Source organism: Aphelocoma coerulescens, chromosome 2, assembly GCF_041296385.1.
Source record: "Aphelocoma coerulescens isolate FSJ_1873_10779 chromosome 2, UR_Acoe_1.0, whole genome shotgun sequence".
Classification (NCBI taxonomy): Eukaryota; Metazoa; Chordata; class Aves; order Passeriformes; family Corvidae; genus Aphelocoma; species Aphelocoma coerulescens.
Genome location: NC_091015.1, coordinates 135,922,412 through 135,936,113, shown reverse-complemented (window position 1 = coordinate 135,936,113; position 13,702 = coordinate 135,922,412). Strand labels below are relative to the sequence as shown.

The window sequence follows — 13,702 nt, the reverse complement described above, 5'->3', positions numbered from 1 at the left end:
CTGTTCTTCCCCAGGAATTCTAGAATGTTAGCAGAAAGAATTTGCTGGTTCAGATTCTTGGATAGCAATTCACTTCGATGAAAACTATTTACCTTGGCAAGAGGTTTTCAATATTCCAACTATCACTAGCATGTGTAGCCAACCTCTAAACCAACAGATACTTTATGTTTTAATGATGCCAAAAACAAAACAAACAAACAAACAAAAAAAACCAAAAACAAACAAAAAAAAAACCCCAACAAATATGTACAAATTAGATTTGCTCCAAATGTCAGTTCATAATACATGATCCCACTGATTTGCATCAACATATACCAACATAATGTGTCCCATAAGAAGCAGCAAAATTCTCTTTTCACCTATCAAATAGAAGCATATTTGGGTAATTATTGCAAATTATTTCTCTTTATTTAGCATCACACTGGAGAAACTGGACAGTTTCAAAAAGACAAAAAGCAAAGAGTAAGCAAGTTGTTGCAGTGTTCATAGAAACTGTCTTGTCTGTCAATGAGGCCAAACGATTTGCAACATTGATTGAATGAAAATTATGCTTCATGAAGAGAAATCAAAGTCCTCTTAATCACTAACTGGAGACTGATTGAGCTCAGATTAGTGCACTAAGAAATATCTTTGTTAGTCTACTTGAACTTTCTACAATGTGTTCTACTTACAGAAGACAGTTTTGCACTCACTCCATAGCCATTAATATCAAAAAGAGCCTTGTAGTGTTCAGCAGTTTTGTGAAATCAATGAAGTCCAAAAAGAGTACAAAGAGAAGAAACCATGAAATTGGAGCAAAGCAACTCCAGTAATTTATTTTAAATATTCTTATATTAATCCTAGAATCGTTTAGGTTGCAAAAGACCTCTGAGATCATTGGATCCAACTGTTAATCCAATATTGCTGAGTCCACCACTAAAGCATGTCCCTAAGTGCCACATCTACACTTCTTTTAAATGTGTCCTAGGAGAGTGACTCAATCACCTCACAGGACAGCCTGCTTCAATACTTGACCACCCTTTCCATAGAGAATTATTTCCTAATATCCAGTCTAAAGCTCCACCTGAGGCCATTTCCTCTTGTCCTAACACTAGTTACTTGGGAAAAAAAACCAACTCCCCCATTGTCACAGCCTCCTTCCAGGCAGTTGTAGAGAGCAATAAGGTCCTCCCTGAGACTCCCTTTCTCCAGGCTAAACCACTCAGGCTCCCTCAGCCACTCCTCATGACAGTTATGGTCCAGACTCTTCACCAGCTTCATTGCCCTTCTCTGGATACACTCCAGCACCTCAAAGTCTTGCTTGTCTTGAGGAGCCCAAAACTAAACATAGCTGAAAAGATGAACATATGTCTTCAGCATCATAACTGTGAGATAATGGTTCTCATCTCAAACTGATGCAGCTTCAGTTTCTAATACTACAATTTGAGATTGAAATGTTTCAGTTTTTTACCTGAAAATAACAGATGGTTGTTATGCAAATGCAAAAATACTTTTTTAAAAATTTTAATGCTTTTTAATGTAAGAAATCATAGAGTCACAGAATCTTAGAATAGCTTGTGTTGGAAGGAATCTTCAAATGTCATTTAGCCCTGCAACAAGCAGTTACATCTTCAACTAGATCATGTTGCTCAGAGCATCATCCAACCTAACCTTGAACATTTCCAGGGTGGGACATCCACCATCTCTCTGGGCAACCTGTTCCAGTGTTACACCGGCCTCATTGTAAAAATTTCTTCTGTGCAGCTAATCGAAATCGACCCTCCTTCAGGTATAATCATTTAAATCTGAGGATGCAGAGACTTTTTGCTGTAATTACCTCTCTTTACTGAGACTCATTACAAAACAGCCATTTCTTGTGGACATCTGTCATGACTTTAATTCTTCGTTGCACTGGAGCAGTGAAGCACCAGAGGGAGCTCCAAGACAGGCTCAAAGCCAGCGCTTCCCAAAAGGCAAAGGCTCAGGTTAGCCATAACTGTGGGCACAAACTGCTTTGATTGTGAGGGTTGTATTTGCCCTCCGTGCTGTCCCTCATGATTATCACTGGTTTATGCTTCTGATGTTGATAATACTGTAATTTGCAATAGCCACTAGATTTTCTAGTGATCATGCAACTGCCCTATGCTTCCTCTCCAGTACTTTGTCAGAAGAGAGCTGAAAGCTGCTGTGGAATCAGGATGGGGCTTCCTGGCTGGGAGTTCAGACAATTATTTTGTGCCTTTGCACAAGAGACAAATTATGGCTGAAAAAACTGTCTTAATTCATGGGGGTTTGCTTGTTTGTTTGTTTTTCTGCTTCAAAAGGCTTGACTCTGTAATATTAATGTTAACATACCCAAAAGAGTCTGATAGATGTATTTCATTTTAGGAAATGAGCAGATATTTTGTAGGCCAAAACAGATGTCGAGTGCCCAGAAGAGATATTGCAAAACATTAGCGACAACTGGACAGTTTCAGTGATATATCACCTGAAGAAAGTAAGCAGATTAACATAGAGGCTTGGTTTGGTTGTTCTGAAAATTATGAGGTGCAATGCATGAGTGTAAAGTCCCATCTTTGGAATTCACTCTCTTTGGAGGTGCTCCCAGGACCTTTCAGGATAAAGAACCAGGATTCTTTCTCTTTTTGCTATGCTTTTTGGGGTTCTTTATACAAAGACTTTGTCTCATTTGTACTGCAAATAAAAATGTAATAGCAGTTAGAGCCTAAGGGGAGATGCTCTACAGCAAAGTGAAAGAAATAATTCATGTTCAGATGTAATATCTCCAGAAATTCATCCTTGAAGACTACTGCATCAGGTAGTATGATTTTGCAGGGAAGTAGCTACTAGCAAACTTTTAAGGCCAAGAGAATTACCACAAGTAGTCTTGAAAACCTTAGGGTGAGATTGACATAGCTCACAGAAGGAACTACTTTACTCCAGCTTATCTCTGCCAGTGGATATATATACTATATACTGCAGTGTAAAGGCTCCTAAAAGGTATTCATGACATAGAACTTCCTCTAGACAATTTTTTTCCACAGGTTAACAATTGCACCTCTACACCTTGAGAATTTATAACATTCAGCCTATAAAGTTGTAGCTCAGCACCAAACATGGAAGCTGGCATCAGCAAATCCTGAATTCATTTCAGATCTTTTATACAAATAGGATTTTACCGAAAACATCAAGGGAAGTGGAGAGAGACATTTATCATTATTTTCAGTTTTCAGCCAAATATCTTTCAATTCTGTTAGACTGTATTAGGGGGAAAAGAACTCAAATGTTAACAAGAAGACTATGGAAGAAACTCAGCAGTTCACCATTCTGCCTTGTAAAAGTTCCCCCCCTCCCAAATTTAACAGTTCCAAATTTATTCTTGCAGCCTTCAGAGACAAATATCTGAATAAGATTTTAATAATGCCTGCCTCTCTTATCTTTGTCCAGGTTTTGTCTCACCTTCTTCAGGTGAGAAACTTCCTTTTCATATATGCTTCTGATCCTTTCACTATATGTTTTGCCTGAGTTCCTCCTCACCCAAGCTTCTGTGTAAAAGTTTGTTGCTCTGTAACAGCCATTCATTGGATAATGACATTCTCCCAGCTTTATGAATAACACTTTCAACCAAGCCGTCAGCACAAAATCAACACTCCACATTCAAAGTTTCCATCTGAAATCATATCTTTAAAATAAAATGAGATTCACATCTAGACAGGCCTCCAAGCTAAACAAGCAGTTTTCCCCTTCTTATAATCTCTCCCAGGTGGTTTTGCTGTTTTTTCCTAGTCTCTGCCCCTCTCCAGGCATACCACAACATTCTCCTATGCTGCTTCATCTTATTTGGCCTTGTCTGTAGGCAGTGCAGTATGATCCTATCAGCCCTGCCTCCACACAGTTCTCTCCAGAGATGACTGCTCATCTACAGGGCTGTATAGGCATACCTCACATGGTGAATACATAATGTGAATTCCAACAGCCTCTTCTTCATTAAATCCACATTAAACTCATAAAAGTACCGATTTCAATAGACTGTAGAATACTAGAAGAATAATAATAATAAATCTAATTTGTCTATTCTCAGATTGGCTATCTCAGAGCTTCAGTTAAATTTGAAAACATCACCTTGTTCCTTCAGACACAATCAATGCTCAAAAAATAAGTTATCAATCTATATTTAATTTTGGGATCTTTTCCCAAGTGCCATTTTGAGTTTTCTACTCCCAAATGACTGCTGCTGCTATTGCATGCTATTTAAATATTACTAGTCCTTGCAAGAACTAAGAATAAAAATTAAATATTTTGCATAACAAAAGTGTTCTCAGTAGTAAGACCAAGGATTTCATTGCCTACAGAATTAAAAATAATATAAAAAAACATCTCAGAATGGGTTAGAACTTTGAAACAAATTCTCATCTGTTGATTTCCCAGACATAAAGCAAGAATACAGCAATCGAGGAATAATATAGTCCAGACAGTGCATATTGGTATCATTACTGCATGCCTCAGGTAGTACTATAAAACTTAAAGTCAGTTTTGAATTTGAACCACCCAAGAAGAATAATTACTCCATCAGCATTGCCTGGCAAGTCAGCATGCTGTAGTGGAGAAATTAAAGCATGCCTGTTGTATGCATGTTGTATGCATTCAGTTATAAGCAGCTTAGGAAACATTACCTTTTTTTTTTTTTTTTTTTTTTTGGTGAAGGAAAGTCACATTTTCATAAAATTGGACATTACTCAACATTGGTAAAGCACAGTGGTTTGAAATTACCTGTTTAAAGAAATAAAGAAAGAATCAGGAAAACATTGAATGTCCAGGATGGGATTTCCAATGTGAGAGATCACTCTAGTGTACTCCACCTGTGAGCTAATTGTGATCTCCAACTGAACAAGTCTGAGTTGGACTCAGCTGGGAAAAGGAGAGCTCTCTCAGGAGTGTACCTGAACTCCTTCTTAGTCTTGAGTAGAAAAACAGTTCCCCATTCTTTTCAAGAATAAAATTTAAAGCTCTGTTATCCGACAGGATTTCAAATGGCAATAAACATTTGTGTTTGTGGTATTAGGCCATACTAGCCTTCAGAGCCTTTACTCTCAGTGCTTTGACTTTTACATTAGAGGAGAAAGGAATACTGATGGGATAGAAAGAAGGAGAGGTTCAACAAAGCTTAGAAAACCCCTATTGACCTCCAGGATCTTCTCCTGCTTCTTCCAGATTGCTCTGAGCACTTCCGACTGCTCTCATCTGATCTTAGTTCTCAACAGCTGTAGGGAGCAGAACACAAGAGACTTCATATGCAATACAGGAGCAAATATGAAATTAAAGAAGTCATTTGTCTTAGAGTCAAAATAGCTCTTGATAGTGTTTGGTACAACTACATTAAACCAGTAGTGTAACAAATGCAACAGCAAAAATACCAGGCACTTCTCATTCACCAGAACCTATCAATTTAATAAAATAATAGAAAAATGGCAATGGCCCCTGCAAATCTCTGCTCTCATTGTGGGTTAATGAAAGTCGAATAATGGGTTTGCTGAATTAAACTCAACCATCAAGTGCCAAGGGCTATTCTGGCCTGGCCAGGATTATCAGCATTACTTGGTTTTCTATTCTCTTTGGCACAAATTGCAGTTTATTCACTCAATCTGCAATTATTTTCCACATGATGAGCTTCAAAAAAAAAAAAAAAAAAAAAAAAACCAAAGTGAAATAAATCATTTAGATGTTGGCATAAAAAGAAATCTTAGGCATCTTACTATTTATTTAAATTTGCACTCTAAGCTGGGAATTGGAGTCTTATGATAAAGAAAGTGAGAGTCACGGAAGCTACGTAAGAACTTTGCTCAGCCTTCACATCCCTGGACAACGTGTTCCAGTGTTTGACAACCATTTTGGTTAATAACTTAATACCCTGTCTAAACCTCCCCTGGCACGACTTGACATCATTTCTTCCCATCCGATCACTTGTAACCAGGGGTCCCCACCTGGTTACAACCTCCTTTCAGGCAGTTGTAGAGAGTGATAGGTCTCTCCTGAGTCTCCTTTTCTCCAGACTAAACAATCCCAGCTCCCTCAGCCACTCAGCTTCAGACTCTTCACCAGCTGTTTCCCTTCTCTGGACAAGCTCCAGCACATCAATGTTTTTGTTGTAGTGCAGGGCCCAGAACTGAACACAGTTCTTGAGGTGTGGCTCACCAGGGCTGTGCACAGAGGAATGGCCACTGCTTGTTCCTGCTGGCCACACTATTTCTGACACCGTCCAGGATGCCTTTGGCCTTTTTTGCCACCTGGGCACAGCTGGATCATGTTCAGCTGCTGTTGCAGCACCCCCAGGTCCTTTTCCTCGGGGCAGCTTTTCAGCCACTCTGTCCCCAGCCTGCAGCTGCCTGGGCTTGTTGTGACCCAAGTGCAGGACACAGTCCTTAACCTTGTTGAACCTCTTACAATTGCCCTTGGTGCATTGATCCAGCTCATCTAGACCCCTCTGACCCTCCAGCAGATCCACATTCCCAGCAAAATTCAAGTGGATATTAACTCAATTCACCACCACCCTCTGGACCCAGACATCCAGCCAGTTTTTTACCCAGCAAACAGTGCATCTTCCCAAGCCATGAGCAGCCACTTTCTCCAGGAGAATGCTCTGGAAGATGATGTCAAACACTATCCTAAAGTCCAGCTGAACAACACCCACAGCCGCTCCTTCACTCACTTGTCATAGAAGCACATCAGGTTTGTCAGGTAGGACCTGCCTTTCATAAACCCAGGCTGACTGGTCCCAATCCCCTTGTCCCATGTGATGACACTCAAGACAATTTGTTCTGTGACCTTCCTTGGTGCTAAGGTCAGACTGACAGTGCTCTGGACCTTCATTCCAGCTCTTCTTGTAGATGAGCGTTACATTTGCTAATTTTCTGTCACCTAGGATCTTGCCAGTTAGCCAGGACTGATGACAAATGATTGCCTTTTTTGAAAATTTTACCTTAATAGAGGGACATTAGACAAATCAATTTATAGCAGACTGATTTGTCGGGAAGGATTAAAATTTTTCATTGTTTTTTTAACTTTCTTAAACATACTGTCTAAGCAAGCCAAGGTATCTCACCACAAAACAGCTAAATGCCATATTTCAGGCTATTTGTATGTCACTTTTACCATGCTAACCTTGAACTGCCTGCTCAGGGCCGCAGCCAAGGATGCAGGGATGTTTAAAGGACACGTACAGGGCCAACAGAAAGGTTTTATTGTTTATAGTTGTATGCCTCTGGATAGAAAGAGATGGGGGTATATTTGTATTGCCTTTCCTTCTTCATCAAATTAAAGATTCTAGCCTCTACAACTCCGTGCAGTCACTTTACTAATTTTTCAGATAACGAAATCGTGCATTACATTCATTGTATCCATATTCATGCTCCCTTTGATCTTAGGATACAAAATAAACAGGTGTATCAGAGAACGGGCAGCAACTTGAATTAACCATCAACATACAAAAGAATGAAATTCAAAGGTGTTAACAAATTAGCCGATTACTATAAAATATCAAACAACAAGTTAATGTTATGCACAAACAAATAAGGAACCATCTTCAACTATCTATAAGCATGATCATCAGAAAACAGACAACAGCCATGTTATGGGTGAGTTCAAATGAATGTTTATATGTGCCCTGTAAAACCATGTTCTTTATTAGCATTCATATGCATGAACCACGAAAAGACTGATGTAAGTTCAGTGATGGTACATCCAAATTGCATTTCCTCCTGAGAGAGTGCAATCTGTTATTGATGATCTGTTGAAAAAATCTGCCGTCGCCAGCATGGTAGTTTCATCAGAGGACAGGACACAAAGAGAGATGCAGTAATGCAGAACATTTCATTAAATGGGAAGAAAATAACAGAAGTTTTGAGATATTCTGAAAAGGATAAATAAGTGGGAATTCTGATGCAAAAACTGTGTGGATTTAAAAATGCACTAGTCAAAAATGTCCTCAGCTCACCCCTCATCATATTAGGTACTCTCGTTTGACAAGCAAGAAAGCTTGTTGGGGAAACAGCTGGACTGTTCTTACTCCATCCAACTCTCACTTTCTTTATCATAAGGCTCCAACAACAGGTTCAGTTACAACATTTCAGTGAAATATAGTGCCTCAGATGAGCTGCAGGAACAGGTCAGGAACAATGTTCAAACTCCATCTTGCAGTAGTTAATTGTGTTCATTTGAACGTCTTTTACAGAATCACAGAACGTTCTGAGTTGGAAGGGACCCACAAGGATCATCTCTTAAGTGAATACAGGAATTGAGCCCACAACCTTGGCACTACTAGCACCATGCTCTGACCAGCTGAGCAAATCTTCATCTCAGTTTGAGGGCATTTTTCAGTTTTCATTTGCAATGGGTTGGGAACACTCCCCAAAATAGGTACTGCCATTCAGCTGATGCAATAAGCAAGCGCTGTAACTCTATCCATCTTGAGTCCTGGAAGCTCTAGGATATGACCAGCACTCAGCTGGTTGAAAAAAACCCAGCAAATAGTGATTACTGAACTCAAAGGATATAGGAAAAGAAGATTTAAAATGGCAAGGAAAAACAGAGGAAATCTCGATGTATATGTAAAGCAAGAGTACTATAAACAAAGAAGAAGTGTATTCAGAACATTAAGTTTTTGTACGGCAGCATCCCAAGGAGATTCATCTCAGATTAAGGATGCTGAACTAGTTGCAACACCAGCAAAATAGAGAAAAAAAGAATAGTTTTCTCAGGGGTAAAATAAGCCTTTTGTGCAATAGATACGTATTTTAAATGAAACAAACAATGAGCCATTAGACAGGATTATAATGGCCTGGGTGCAAAAAAGGCTGAGTTACATATTGGTCCTTCTAGCACACAGTCCCCTAGTCAGTATGCATGTAGGTACAAACTGTAAACATGTCAACAATGACTTAAGAAATTGACTGAGAAAACCCCTCATCTGTTTTTTCTTTCTTCTTCTCCATTGTTTCTTTACATGCTGCAAGATTATGAAGTTGCAAGTCTTTTGCTGTAAGGAATTTAATTAAAATGCTGGTTTGAAATAATTTAGTTGCACTATCATCATCTTGCAATTACTCTGTTTAATCCGTACCATGTTAACTAACCACAGATGTTTCCCTTGGCTCATCAGTGATTCTTTCTGAACTTATGTTCCTCTTCAGAGGAGCTGAACCCTTCCTGGAAGGCAGTGCAGAATTTTCATTTATCATGTTTCTCTCCAAGAAAGTGTAGCTGTTGATAAGTATCAGAGAACTTGACTGCCTTTGACATGTTCCTGCTCTTTGCTCTGAAATCACATGTTTTTCTAAACCAAAACTAGGTTTCATTGAGGATAACTTCAATTCAAAAACATGATCTAAACTGACAAAGATTGCACAGCAAAGATAAGTATTTTATAGCGTCTTGTGGCATCTTTCAGGTCGGGATCTCAGACCTTAGAGCATTACTTAAACTTTACCCTTCTGTGGGGGAACAAACATCTTAAAGATGCATAAGTGAAGACAGAAAACAGTTACTGTCCATGGGATATGCGCAGCTTGAAAGGAAATCGACTGAGATTGTGACAATTTGGGGAAAAATCTCTCTTTTTAAATGTCTGATCCTGACCTTGCAGCATTTAGCAAGACTATTTCGTTCCTAACATGATACTTTCATTTAATCACACACTGGTTTCAACTCATAAACAGTCAACGCCCAGCTTGAGAAACAGATTTCTTAAAAAGCATTCTTAAAAGAAATGCCCCGCTTGCATTCTCACTTGTTTGCCTTATCCTTTGGTTGATCAGAGAAAGACAAAGTACTCTTCAGACTAAAAGGGAAAACATTGAAGAAAAAAGTTTAAAGAATTCTTTGCAGTCACTCACATCAATACCAAACTGGCTTTTTCCCATGTCACCTTAGACTTTTCATATATTGATACATGGCTTATAAATTTACATATCCCCACAAAAGGTACAGAAAGTACAAGTGAAGTAATTTTTCAATTTAACAGTAAGATCTGATCATTAATGAGCCTTAGCCTCATGCATGGTCAAGTCTAACATCTACTATCTCCAAGGAAATAGAAGTACTCACTTTATTGCCAACTGTTGGTGTTACTTGCTATCAAGTTGAAGATCAAGTGCAAATAAATTCACCTCAGTATTGGAAAAGAACAAGAATTATATCTTTCTTTTCCTTTAAATAAGATATGTCAACAAGAAAAAGAAAACAAAATATCCATATCATCCATTTGAGAAAGGGAGAAAAGTTTGAAGCATAAAGTAATGTTATTCTCACATGCCATGGCAGAAATAATTACTACAGCACTACGATTATTTTTTCTGATGCCAGAATACAGTGGGAGTGCATCTCAGCAATAAGCAATAGGGTATACATTCTTAAATTTCTACTTAAAATCCAAATGTCATTCCATTCATAAACACTGGCAGAAAATGGGATATAGGCAATACATCCTGACAAAACAGCGTCATGCCACACTAGTGTATTTTCCAAAGGATGGAGGAAGTTGCACTTTATCATAAAGTATATCTTGGCTTTTGTTAGTTGTTAGTTATAATGTTAACATTCAGGCATGGAGAAATACAATTCAGTGAAATTATTATAGTTACATTAACTTGTTCAAGCTGTCGTGGAAAAGTAGAATATCTATGGGTTTGTTTGCAAGTACTTAAGCCATCGCCCACAAAATAAAGGAGGAACCATTTCCTTATAAACAACATGGGATTTGATTGCTTCAGCTGGCAGCTGCAGGTGGGATTAGAGAGAATTTAGTCTCAAACTAGTGTAAAGGGATGTCAGATCTTTACTGAGAACAGAAATTGTAGCTACTGTCTAAACACCTGATTAATCAGCCTGTTAAATGATTCTATAGTTTGAAAAGAGCTCTTAGAAAATCCTGTCTCTGATGAAATAGTAAGGTGAGGTAATGCCTTGACACTAGATAAAAAAAATGTGAGTGAATTCAACTGGCCATATCAATTCAGTTTTCCTAGTGGAAGTTTGGGCTAACTTCACTGAGTTTTGGAAAATTATACTCACATAACCAAGAGCTGCTGGCTGCCTACCTATGATTTAGGAGGCATGTCAAATGAAGGAAAGCAGTCCATTTTTTTTATCAGTCACTGATAGCATAAAACATTGACTTCAACTCATAGCAGAGACCAGTTTTAAACTGTACTTTATTAATAGAAATGATAAATAATGAGAATTCTTTCTCTATTGCCAATATTAATGTGGATTTTGTTTTTATCTACAAGTGATGATTTCAAAATAGGGGCTCATTAAAGAACCCATTTTCAGCTTTCTCCAATCCAAATGTTTCTTAGAAGAATGGTCCTCAAAGCTTCTGTCTCTTCAGGGTCTCTCAGGGCATATCTCTTTATGTACCATGTCCCAGGTTTTTACTGCTCCTGGAAAAGGAATTTGCAGATTTTTGATGAGTAGCCCTATACTCCATTCTTATGTATATATCAATTAAGACCTACCTATAAGTAGAACTCACTTGATATATAACTTGCAGCTCTGTCTTTGGCTGGGTAACTGCTTAGAGCCTGGAATCCCTCAAAAGGACAGAAATACTTGTTTGAAGTAATTTTCAGTATATGAAGTTGCTGTCAACAGATGTTGAAGTATTTTTTCACTGCTTTTTCCCTAGCAAGTCTGAAGGGCCTTAAAGCCATCAAGTGGAAGATCCAAAACAAAAACAAACAAACAAAAAGATAGTTTATACACAAAATGTGTAAGTTACAAAACTCCCTGACACAGGATAGTGACAGCCAGAAGTGTACACAGGTATAAGAAGACACTGACATGTACATTGACAAGAAATTCACAAGGGGTATTAAACACACAGAAACCATTTCTGCCCCAGGAAGTCCCTGTGCCACAAGCCCTTGTAAAGGGCTGGGAAAAGCTGGGACTTTTCTCAGAGCAATTTTCATTGTATCATTCCTCTAATCTTATCTTTTTTTCCTAGATATTTGCTTGAGACCATTGTTCAAGACAAGAGAATGACCTAATACAGCCTCAGTTCTCTGATGTCCATTGGCTTGTTTTCATATACAAAGCATAAAATGGGCTTTAAAACAACAAATACTGGAACAGATGCTTATGTCATGGCCTGGTTCTCCTCTCTTCCCAAGACTTATCTATTCTGTAGATCAAGTGAGATACCTTCTAAGTCCAGACTTTTTCAGTTTCTGGGCTTTCTTTCCTTAGGAGTTAAGAGGGAGGTCAAGCACTCTTCTCTCTTGGTTGTGTAACTGTCTTTTAAATGTTTACCAAGATATGGCTTATCTCTGGCAATTTTTTTTTCTTCATTTGCTTTTCTTACAGCCCAGTGTTTAACTAAACAAACAGCCCAACAGTCATCCCAATGGTCATGTCAACACAGTGTATTCATTAACTATTTTTGCAGCTCCTCATCCATCACTGTGGATATCAGAGCTTGACCTGGACATGGAAGACATTGTTTTTAAGGACAAGCATCTGTGTGGTTTCATGCTTGTTCAGCTGAGTGGGTTTGAAGTGATCACAAGCACAGCTGAGCCTATTTAAATGTGGAAGATTATAATCTAAAACACACTTCAAATACAGAGATTCAGGTCTTCCTTTTGAAGAAGTGCAATTAACTACTGTAAATAGGGTAGCAAAGGAAGTAAGGGACTGTCTGTTTCCTGGAAGCTTTATGCCTAGTTAGACGGGAATGGTTTAGTCAAACATGTGAGACACAAACATGAATTGTGTCACAGGAGGAAAGGGATGAAGGGGGTAAGAACATTGATGCTTCAAGCTATACTACAGGTGACATTAAAATTATCCATTATGGCCCATATAAGATATCTCGATTTCAAAATCATGTTCTAGTGGAGCAAACATCCCTCTAGTGATTCCATTTTAAGCATGATGACCTGGAACATTCACAGATCTTGTTAAATCTTCCATCAGATTACATAAATTGGTAAAACCAAATATTAAATAAGAGAGCAGGTAGGATGGTCTTTCCATTTTGCCTTTACCTACATCTTTTATAGTTCTTTTTATCTCCTGTTAAATCACTGACCTCATAATAAATTTATCTTTTAAAAAGTAGTGTCTGGTCTACCTTTTATACATGAGTCCAAAAATTCTTCTTTTTGAGCTGCCACAATCACGTTTTAAAATATTTTCTAGTGATTTGTTATTTACTTGCCCTACAGTTCTTCATTCAAACACTGCAGTGTTTATGAATTTTCAAGCAGCAGCTGTAACCATACTTGATAGCAGGGACAATACATGTTATTATAGATATGTTTTTACCAACGAAATCCCTCTTCACTACCTGTCAAGTTCAATAAAACAACTGCAGTTCTGGAGATAATTCCACGTGTAACGATGTGAGGTTTCTAATTGTATTTTTCTTGCGTTGTGGAGTTGTGTATGATGAAACACAATGAAAAGGCACTTTTTTTTTTTCATTTTACAGTAAGTGGAAACAGTATTTGCACCTGCAACGCTGTTCAATACTTGCTCTTTAAACGTTCACATCCTTTCTCAGCTAAGGGGATGCTCCAGGAAGAACCCAACCAGAAATAACTCTGCACTGGATTGGGCGGGTTCAGGGACACAGCTCCATATCCCAGTGTCTGGTGTCTTCCAGGCACACAGGACTGGACCAGGAAAGTGGCAAGTCGTGCCATTTAGCAGAAAAACTTGACAA

At 38.4% G+C, this 13,702-nt stretch overlaps 1 long non-coding RNA gene across 1 annotated transcript; it reads right to left on the bottom strand.

Annotated features, from left to right (window-relative positions):
* Positions 1 to 11,165: 11,165 nt before the first annotated feature.
* LOC138105951 (uncharacterized) lies at positions 11,166 to 12,435 on the bottom strand. Its single transcript, XR_011148817.1, has 3 exons — positions 12,178 to 12,435; positions 11,507 to 11,673; positions 11,166 to 11,414 (listed from the first exon to the last, which is right to left on the bottom strand). It is a non-coding gene; the product is annotated as an uncharacterized lncRNA (long non-coding RNA).
* Positions 12,436 to 13,702: the final 1,267 nt, after the last annotated feature.